The sequence below is a fragment of the Diceros bicornis genome, unplaced genomic scaffold (genome assembly GCF_020826845.1).
Source record: "Diceros bicornis minor isolate mBicDic1 unplaced genomic scaffold, mDicBic1.mat.cur scaffold_296_ctg1, whole genome shotgun sequence".
Classification (NCBI taxonomy): domain Eukaryota; kingdom Metazoa; phylum Chordata; class Mammalia; order Perissodactyla; family Rhinocerotidae; genus Diceros; species Diceros bicornis.
The window spans coordinates 119,798-131,262 of NW_026691169.1; the positions used below are offsets into that span (position 1 = coordinate 119,798).

The 11,465-nt window shown below is 37.6% G+C and overlaps 1 long non-coding RNA gene across 1 annotated transcript; it reads left to right on the forward strand.

Annotated features, from left to right (window-relative positions):
• The first annotated feature begins 922 nt into the window (after positions 1-922).
• Positions 923-11,119, forward strand: LOC131402829 (uncharacterized). The gene is made up of 3 exons (XR_009219005.1): positions 923-996; positions 1,110-1,334; positions 10,785-11,119. It is a non-coding gene; the product is annotated as an uncharacterized LOC131402829 (long non-coding RNA).
• Positions 11,120-11,465: the final 346 nt, after the last annotated feature.

Below are 11,465 nucleotides of genomic sequence, written 5' to 3' on the forward strand. Positions count from 1 at the left end.
TGGTATTCAATATAAATATATGGAATAAACGGCTGAAAGAGTGAAGTGGCCCAAATGTTATACCTCCCATTAGGTAGTGAGGAAGCAGAAGGTCAGGGAGACTATGGGATGTGCCCCAAATCAAAGTCTTAATTAGTAGCAGAGCAGCTACACAGGCTGGGAAAAACTTCAACCAAGAGACAGATCTAACTTGCCTCTCAGAGCCACCGTTTCCATCCTCAATCCCACTGCTGTTCTGGACTGTATACTGAGGTCTAACGAGGCATTGATACAGGGCCAGACCTTAGGTTCATCTCGTCAAGTTGGTTGGAGAAAATCTTGTCAAGACATTTCTTAAGGTAAACTGACTGTATATGGCAAATGTACATTTTATTTTATTTTATTTATTTATTATTTTTTTTTGTGAGGAAGATCAGCCCTGAGCTAACATCCATGTCAATCCTCCTCTTTTTGCTGAGGAAGAACGGCTCTGAGCTAACATCCGTGCCCATCTTCCTCCACTTTATGTGGGACGCCGCCTCAGCATGGCCTGACAAGTGGTGCGTCGGTGCGCGCCCGGGATCTGAACCTGGGCCGCCAGCAGCGGGGCGCGGGCACTTAACTGCTATGCCACGGGGCCGGCCCCATGGCACATGTACATTTTATTTTGGTATTAGAACCACCAATTGTAGAAATTTTACTCTAATGAAATCATAATCAGAGTCTGCAGGAATTCTTATGTTACTTAACATTAATCCTTAAGATAAATCAACTTAAGTACAAAATGCTTGAGTGTAAGCTGGAACCTAAGATCACTCAGCCACAGTTGATTCAGGATTTCTCTTCTCTCTAGTCTCATGCTGGGTGGATCTTCTCTGCAACATGGTCAGTCTGAAACGGAGACCGTATTTTTTCACTGTGCAGGAGAAGAGATCGTGTTTCTATCCTGAATCACCATCTACCTCACTTACCAGAGATAATGGAGAAAAACAAATTCATTCACAATTGGAAAGGGAAGTAAGTCCAACTTTTTACCCCTCACTATATGTTGTGAATTCTGAAGACATAAAAAATATTAAGACTTTCCAAAATCATAACACAGAGAAATTATTTCCATTTTTTTCCCTAAGATGGAAGATGGTACCCCTATTCTCTAAATATATTTGATTTAAATGAAGAAGATCCCTTTAATCACACTCACGGAGATGCGTAACATTAAAATTTGTTGTGGATAGCAGTGTCTGTCCATGTGTTACTGAATAAAGCACTACCGCACAACGAGTAAATTTCAGTATGGAAAAACAAAGAATGAGCTTTGTCTCCTGGAAGGAAATTCAACAGTTGAATGACTGCAAGTATGTTGTTTAACTTCTCTAACCTTCAAATGCCTTTGATTTAAAGCTGGTATAATAACAGTCAGCACATTACAAAGTTATCATGAGATTTAAATTAATTATGTGTACTACTTACCACTGCTTGAACATACTAAATACTCAATAATTATTTGGTACACTTTGAAGTACCGAAATGGCCTTTATCCTGCACATACAAAGCAATAGCACTCCACTTGTCTAATATTCAATTAAACTTGATGTCAGGCATTGGCTATTTAAACCCAAAATATCTTTAAGTAATTTTTGGAAACTTCTCCCTCACAGTTTATGTATTACCTAATATGCTCAATCTGAAATGAAATGAAAAACATTCCTCTTTGAAATGGCAGATTTCCCTCTATATTATAGTTTAATTAAGAAATTATAAAATTGGTATAAGACTATTATGTAATATGTAACTCCCTCCCCCAGACCAATCCACTGTTTGTTTTACTATTACATCTAGGTCATAGTTCCTTTAGCTCCTACATGTAATGATTTATGTTCATATTTATTTCATTCTATTAGACTGACAGCATCTTGAAGGGGGGGGGGCCTCTGTATCTCTCTGTGCTCAGTCTAGCACACAACTTGACACAGAGTAGGCAAAGAATATTTGTTGAATAAAAGATCAATGAGATATTTATAAAAAATAAATTTAATAGAATTATTTTATTGTTAGGAGGTCCCTAAAACACATTTGTCAGTGACAAGATACTGTAGATATATATGATTACGTCCTATATGCTGGTGATGAAATCTATCTACTACATTCACTCCTCGAGGTCTATATTTTTATGATGTCATATTCAGATTTCCATTTTATATTGGAAAATAAACTAGAAAACAACTGTTTTAACATGTTACATAACACATTATTCTGTCCAAAAGAAAGAAAATCTTCTCAGGTGTAGAGAAGTTCTAGACTGTCCTTTCAAGAAATAAAATCTAGGTTCTAAAGCATACTAATAAAACCTGATATAAAATTCAGATATTTTGATAACCAATGTTAGATTTCTAATTGCACGTTCATGTAATCTAAAGAGCTAAATTAAATTCATAAACAACTGATCAATCTATATATATCATGGAGGGTTTACTATGTGTCAGGGCTGTGGCTCTGTGGTTTACAAAGTTTTTCAATCATAAAATACCTAAAAAGCTTTTTCAAAAGTAATCCTTGGATATATTTACTCAGTGATGTGTGTGTGTGTATACCGATGTCGGATACAGGCAAGCAAAGAATATACGTACCGTGAAAGAGTGAGAAACCTACAGTAAAGTGTGACCTGAAGTGAGGAAATTAAGCCTAGTTATAATCCTTTTAAAATACTTGGGATTTTTTATATATGTGATAGCCTTGAACTTTCTTCACTGCCATCTCACATCTTAAGAGATATCATTAACAAACACACTTCCCAGTTATTTACCAGGCATCAGAGAACTGAATACATTTAAATAAAAGGAAAGCATAAAGTCTAAAAAGATTAGCTACAGCATTTACCAAAATTATGTAAGAAGAATTCCATTTGTGAAGGAAAATGATAATTTCATTTTTGATATTATGAATCTGAGGTGACAAAGATCCTGCATTAAAGATTTCCTATCATCACAAGTGAAAGTAAGACTTAAGGTTAATTATTAGTAGCAGCACATTCAGAAATTATTTCTATAAATGAAAGTCTGAAAGCATGAGAGAAGATTATCTCTCACAGGAAGTAAAACAGGAGATCAAGAGACCATACTTTGGTCTTATATGACATGCCCACGATTGGGATCAAGATGAAGGGGAGGAGATGGTGGAGACGGTGAAGAGATAAAGCAAGTGCTCAGGTGAGAGGAGAAACGAGACAGCACATTGTCAGTGAAATATTAATATATTAATATTTAGGTATTAAAATAGGGCTTAAATTTAGTTCAAAATTGTCTCAAGGAAGAAACATCTATATATATTTTATGGCACTTAAGACTTCTATCCTCATATTTCTATGAGATTAGACTAATCCCTGAAAAATGATCCACATTAGGAAACACAAGTTAAAGAACAGCAATCAAGCACTGAGCTTTGATAAAACATGCCCATTTCCCAAGCTTCTACAAATGTAGAAACTACAATAAAAGCCAGTGAGATAGAAGATGTTTATAGAAGGGTAGAAGGGTACACCAACGTGTAACAGAGAGAAAGAGTCAACTCTGGTATCAAATTTTCTCAGGAGCACAGGGAATTTCTAAACTGCCTGAAGAAAATGTGTTCTGGCTGAACTATCTGAACAAAAACCTGACATTCATATTGTATGTTTATATGAAAATGGAATATTTAAAATGAGGTAGAGTGGGAAAAAAGCTCATCGACTTTCTTCTCTAAGCCTGACCAAATTATTGACAAGCAATCAGGAAATCATTGGTCTAAAAATCATTTGCCAATAGAAGAGAAAGTGGTTTGAAACCAAAGCAGAATGAAAAGTGACAAAGTTGATAACGTCTACATAAAAGCTCTGCTCTAACAATTTGTTAATTCCCTGACTATATCAACTATCACTTCTTGGGCACTTACTGTATATAAGACACTTTGCTGGGCACTGGCATTTAATTTACAGTCTCTGCCACCAAGAAATTTACAGTCATGTTGAAAAATAAGTCAAAGGCATTTACAGATGTCACGATTTTAAAACTAGAAGGAAGCTTAGTGAACATCTATTAAAACTATTTTCTGGAGTCTCAAAAATGTTAAGTAGATCTTTAATTGCTAGCAGACATGGGCTTAATTTTTATATGCTCTAGTTTTTCATTAAGAGTACTGAAACATAAATTATGAGTTAACAATATTAATAATACTAAAAATAACAACAGACTATTCCAAGATGACACATAATTAATTCCTAATGCAATAATACAGAAAACCAGTACAATTAGTTTAGAAAAGAAAAACATAATAAAAAACAACTTCAGTGCACTGATGAAAATATAGGTTTGGGTCATTTTTGAGTTGAACGAAATATCACATTCTACCTTTCAAATTAATTACTCTCTGTTGTTAAATTATGAAACAAATGAAAAATTAAGTCAACTTATAAAGTGGAATTAAAGTAAAGAGTACATCATTAAATCAGTTATGCCAACCTTACATCGTGAATACAGATTTTTATGCAGATAAAACTTTTGTATAACAGTATTTGAAACTGTCTTTCACGCACACAAGCAAACACCCCCATTCAGGGACGCGTGCTTTCATCACAGAGAATTAGACAGCAAGCCTAGTTCGTCCACATGCCCTGTGCCTCTCCACACTTGCTACATCCCAACCGCTATCTGGTATGTAAGGAGCACATGAATGCGATGTGTTTATTAATCTTCATTAACTTTTAAGAAGTAGATTCCATTTCCGGAAGGTGTCTGCAAAGTTCACAATCTTGTTAGGCATAAGGAGAGACAGAATATGTTAGGCATAACTCAGGGAGAAATTGAAGACTATGATAGAAGTATTACTAAACATTCTGTCTCACTGTGGTCAGAACTTTTTTCTAATCTACACAGTACATACCAAACAGATGGAGCACTAAAACAAACCTTTGCTGTGGGTGGCCTTATCTTTTCAGACAAAACTTTCCACATACATCCACAAAGGATATGTATCCAATAAATCCTCTGAAAAAAATTCTCAGGGATCTTTCTCAAAATAGTTGTCCAATTTCTTTCTAAATGTTTAATCCCATTACAAAATAATCTAATTTCTACAAATTATCATTTTAAAAAAGAAATGACCATGTCAAAAAATTCAGCCTTATTTGTATTACTAAAAACATAGTCATCTCACTGTCCAACAATAGAAGAATAGTTAAGGAATTCATGTTTATGAAATTGATAGACTCTTACTCAGCCAACTATCAGAATAGGGTCATGTAGAAAAATGGAAAAGTGTTTGCCAAGTAACACTTGGTGAAGACAAGTAAATATATGATTCTATGTATATTGTGATTCTAACTGAAAAATGTGCATGGAATTATAGGAAGACTAGAACTAAATAAAAAAGGAAATTATGCCCTGTTGTTGGGTTCAGCATAACTTTTTTCTTTAAAAAACATGGTTTATGGGGGCCGGCCCAGTGGTGCAGCGGTTACGTGGGCGCACTCCACTTCAGCGGCCCAGGGTTCGCAGGTTCCCATCCCGGGCGCGCACCAACGCACCGCTTGTCAAGCCAGGCTGTGGCAGCGTCACATATAAAGTAGAGGAAGACGGGCACAGATGTTAGCCCAGGGCCAATCTTCCTCAGCAAAAAGAAGGATTGGCATCAGATGTTAGCTCAGGGCTGGTCTTTCTCACAAAAAAAAAAAGGGGCTGGCCCAGTGGCACAAGAGGTTAAGTGCGCGTGCTCCGCTGCAGCGGCCCGGGGTTCGCAGGTTCAGATTTTGGGCGCACACCGACACTGCTTGGCAAGCCATGCTGTGGCGGTGTCCCATATAAAGTGGAGGAAGATGAGCACAGATGTTAGCCCAGGGTCAGTCTTCCTCAGCAGAAAAAGAGGAGGATTGGCAGATGTTAGCACAGGGCTGGTCTCCTCACAAAAAAAACAAAAAAAAAAAAAAACACAGTTTATGTTGCCATTATCTTCTGTGTATTATAATCAAAACTATAGTGAAATTTTATTTTTTATTTTAGAAAATACTTGGTTTTTGTCTAAACTCCTCTGTTCTTCCTCGGGTCACAGATATTGTATCACAGTGAGCTGACCTAAGTAAAGTGAATAATACGTGAGTGGACTGTAAGTCTGTTAACAGTTGTCTTCCAACTTGACGTTTTGTTACTGAGTTATCTTTCTCAAGAGCGCTAGTTCATCACAGTGTTGACTAATTGTTACAAACAACTAAAAATATTTAATGCCTCCAAGAAATGCCCTTGTCACTTGCAAAAGACAGTTACTGGAAAGAGTAGATCTCATCTAAATTTTTAATTATAAGACTGATATAAAGTTCCAAACAAATGTTATCTACTATGTTGTTGACCTTTTATGGCCTTCAGATGTAGCAGCAATTCAATAATTTATTTAGTGAATGATGTTTGTAAAATTCTGCAATAGGCATTAGGAGGAATGTGAAATAATATAAAGTTTCTCTACAAATTTGATTTTGTACAGCATTAATAAATCAAGCCAAGTTTTTGGTGTTTTTTTCAAACAAAATCTTTTTTCAAATGTGTGAAGGAAAAACTTGGAGTACTTATATGTCTCATACGAATGGATCAGCATGCAGTTAAACTAAGATTAGAACATAAATCAGTGCATTCATTCTAGTTCGTCCATGCTTTCTCTCAAAAAAAAATACAGAACCTGTGGTAGTCCTGTGAACTTTGTCCACCGGTGTTACTCCCATGAATCCCATAAGTATGTTATGTGACATGGCAAGAGACTTTAGAGATGTAATTAAAATTACTAATCAGCTGATCATAAAATAGAGAGATTATGGATTATCCAGTGGACCTAATCAAATTTCATGGGCCCTTAAAAGTAGAGATTTTTCCCTCACTAGAAGCAGAAAGCAAATGAGAGATTAAAGGTATGGGAAGGACTTGATAGCCAATTGCTTATTTGAAGGTAAAGAGGACCACATGGAAAGCATGAGAAAGAAATGAATTCTGCCAACAATCAGTGAGTTTGGAGGTGGACTCCAAGCCCCAGCTGAAAGTGCAACGCTGGAGAGACCCTGAGCAGAGAGTCTAGTCATGCTTCTTCGGACTTCTGACCTACAGAAATGTGAGACAGTAAATGGGTGTTGTTTTAAGCCAGTTAGATTTGATAAATTGTAGTAATGGCAGGAATAGAAGTTAATACAGTATCTGTCCTCTTGACCTTGCATGAGGAAAACAGAAAGTCAGACAAAGTTTTATAGTTTGATTTAATTAATTTCTACCTTCTTTTTCTCTATGCAACTTCCTCTTTCTTTCTGAAGCCATTCAAAGACAACTGGCTATATTATATAGTCCCCTACTAGGGACCACTTTTCTTTCAAAATAAGTGCACATGTTGAAAATCAACCCCATCAAAACTTCCTTTTTCTTTCCATTTGGCTGATACGAGAGAGAGAGGTAGGAAGTGATTCTCAGATCTACCAGTGGTATTTCTATTTCAGATTTGGATAAATGAAGAAACAGTTCAAAAGTAATGAATCTGAAATGGCAGAATTTCCATCATTCTGATAGACAGATTGGGGAAGATACAAAGGGATGGGTGGGTCATTCCCAATATGCCTTAAAATGCCTATGGACCTGCAACATCAGCAGCATCTGGAAACACGTTAGAAATGCAGAATCGCAGTCTTTACCCGGAACTACAAAATCAGAATCTACATTTGAACAAGATCTCCAGGTCATGCAGATACAACAAAATTTGAGAAGCACTGCCTTAAATTGCACTATACGGGTGAAATATTCCTTCACAGTTTAGAAGAATATCCCTGCTAACAGCATCCTCTCACTGAAGCAAGGATATGCACAGAATTAGGAGATCCCCTAAGGTTCCATTTCAGAATCATTGTTGGCATATATTGAGCATTTATCTTGTGCTAGAGATTCTTTTAAGTGTTTATATTAATTATGCCATTTAAATGTCACAACTAACATGACGTAGATACGCTATTACCCATATTTAATATAGGAAGAAAGTAAACTTTTGAAGAGGATAATTCCTTTGTGTACAGCCACTTAGAGATTAGAATGAAGGCAGGCTGACATCCCAGCACCTGGATAACCGCAGTTAGTCACTACACCATGGCGCCTTTTATTTAGCTTTAAAGTAGATTCTAAATTGTCAAACTAGCAAATGTACCAAAACCTAAAATTCCGTCTCCCAATTACTATCCTATACCATCTGAAAAGCCAAACAAAAACAAAATCTTAATCAACATACAAAAATCAGTTGCATTTCTATACACCAACAATGAAGTAGCAGAAAGAGAAATTAAGAATACAATCCCATTTACAATTGCAACAAAAAGAATAAAATACCTAGGAATAAACTTAGTCAAAGAGGTGAAAGATCTGTACACTGAAAACTATAAAACATTGTTGAAAGAAAGTGAAGAAGACACAAAGAAATGGAAAGATATTCCACGCTCTTGGATTGGAAGAATTAACATAGTTAAGATGTCTTTACTTCCTAAAGCAATCTATAGATTCAATGCAATCCCTATCAAAGTTCTAACAACATTTTTCACAGAAATAGAACAAAGAATCCTAAAATTTATATGGAACAACAAAAGACCCTGAATAGCTAAAGGAATCCTGAGAAAAAAGAACAAAGCTGGAGGTATCACACTCCCTGATTTCAAAATATACTACAAAGCTATAGTAACCAAAACAGCATGGTACTGGCACAAAAACAGATACACAGATCAATGGAATAGAATCGAAAGCCCAGAAATAAACCCACACATCTATGGACAGCTAATCTTCAACAAAGGAGCCAAGAACATACAATGGAGAAAAGAAAGTCTCTTCAACAAATGGTGTTGGGAAAACTGGACAGCCGCATGCAAAAAAATGAAAGTAGACCCTTACCTTACACCATACACAAAAATTAACTCAAAATGGATTAAAGACTTGAATGTAAGACCTGAAACTATGAAACTTCTAGAAGAAAACATAGGCAGTACGCTCTCGGAAATCAGTCTTAGCAACATATTTTCAAGCACCATGTCTGACCGGGCAAGAGAAACAATAGAAAAAATAAACAAATGGGACTACATCAAACTAAAAAGCTTCTGCACAGCAAAGGAAATCATCAACAAAACGAAAAGACAACCTAACAAGTGGGAGAAGATATTTGCAAACCACACATCTGATAAGGGGTTAATCTCCAAAATAGATAAAGAACTGATGCATCTCAACAACAAAAAAACTAACAACCCAATTAAAAAACGGGCAAAAGACCTGAAGAGACACTTCTCCAAAGAAGATATACAGATGGCCAACAGGCACACGAAAAGATGTTCAACATCATTAACCATCAGGGAAATGCAAATCAAAACTACAATGAGATTATCACCTCACGCCCATCAGAATGGCTATAATTAACAAGACAGGAAACAACAAGTGTTGGAGAGGATGTGGAGAGAAGGGAACTCTCATACACTGCTGCTGGGAGTGCAAACTGGTGCAGCCACTATGGAAAACAGAATGGAGATTCCTCAAAAAAGCAAGGATAGAACTACCATATGATCCAGCTATTCCACTGCTGGGTATTTATCCAAAGAACTTGAAGACATCAATGCATAAAGATACATGCACCCCTGTGTTCACTGCAGCATTATTCACAATAGCTAAGACTTGGAAGCAACCTAAGTGCCCATCAAGGGACGAATGGATAAAGCAGATGTGGTATATATACACAATGGAATACTACTCAGCAATAAGAAACGATGAAATCCAGCCATTTGTGACAACATGGATGGACACCGAGGGTATTACGCAAAGTGAAATAAGTCAGAGGCAGAAGGTCAAATACCGTATGATCTCCCTCATTAAGTAGTAGATAATAACAACAACAAACAAACACATAGAGATAGAGATTGGATTGGTGGTTACCAGAGGGGAAGCAGGGAGGGAAGAGGGTGAAAGGGATAATTCGGCACATGTGTGGGGTGATGGGTTGTAAGTAGTATTTGGGTGGTGAACATGATGTAATCTATGCAGAAATAGAAGTATAATGATGTACACCTGAAATTTATACAATGTTATAAACCACTGTTACTGCAATAAACAAAAAATTAAAAAAAAAAATCTTAAAATAGTCCCAGATCCTTTACATATTATTTTACATAAATCATTAAAACAAAGAAAAGAGGGGCCGGCCCGGTGGCGCAAGCGGTTAGGTGCGCGCGCTCCGCTGCGGCGGCCCGGGGTTCGCTGGTTCGGATCCCGGGCGCGCACCGACGCACTGCTTGGTGGGCCATGCTGTGGCGGCGTCCCATATAAAGTGGAGGAAGATAGGCACCGATGTTAGCCCAGGGCCGTCTTCCTCAGCAAAAAAAAGGAGGAGGATTGGCGGATGTTAGCTCAGGGCTGATCTCCTCACAAAAAAAAAAAAAAAAAAAAAAAAAAAAACAAAGAAAAGAGTTTATGGTTTTATGTAATAACCCTGTTGTCTTGGTTTGAATTAACTCTTTTTGATGTTTCCATATTTCCTCTGAAGGAGAAGAAATATAGTCCATGAAACAATCTAAATTTATTAATTAAACCACATATTATAGTAAGAAAAATGTTGCTATATATAACAGAAAGGGGAGTGGTGTGCCTAAGGTCGCACAGTGAATTAGGGGCAGAGCCAGGATTTGAACTCAGGTCTCCCTTGCTCCAAGGCCTGTGTTCTTTCACCGGCTCCAGTGGCCCTCCTCAGCCCCAAGAGACCTCCATCTCACCCACTCTCCTTACCCTTTATTCTAGGTCACCAAGCTCTACAGAGGCAGCCAGCTATGAGACATATTCCGCTCCTGCCGGTCACCGGCTTGAGGTAAGTTGAGAAGACTGGAAGCACTGCCTGAGCTGGAAGCTGGTGGCTCTGAGCTCCCGTGTCAAATCCTTCATCTAAAAGTCACTGACACTTGGCCCACTCTCTCCCATATCCCTGCCAGCGAATCCTACCATCTCCTTCCATGGGTTTCAGGGGGTGGGAAAAGCATTAACCTCATGGGGCCACCAACCCCCAGCACCCACCTCCTTCTCCTCTTCTGGACACTTGCAACGAATATCAGCCCAATAATAACACTGACCACGGCCAAGCACCCTGCTGAGCACTTTCATGCATGATCATATCATTTAAATCTCACAGCAGCCTCCGTGAGGTAGATACAATGATCATCCCCATTGTTTAGATGGGAAAACTGAGGATCAGAAAAGTGAAGTGAACAGGCCAAGAATTGCCCATGGGTTTGAACCCAGGTCTCTGCGGGATGGGTGGAGGAACTAGGACATCTACACTGGGGAATAGGGGGATCATGGGACACAGTGCTGACTCTGAATATTTCCAAGCTTCAGTTCCTTTGTCTTTAACATGAGATAATTATAATAACATCTTCCACCATGGTGATGGTGAAGGAATGTGTAAGTCACTTCTTAGAGATACTC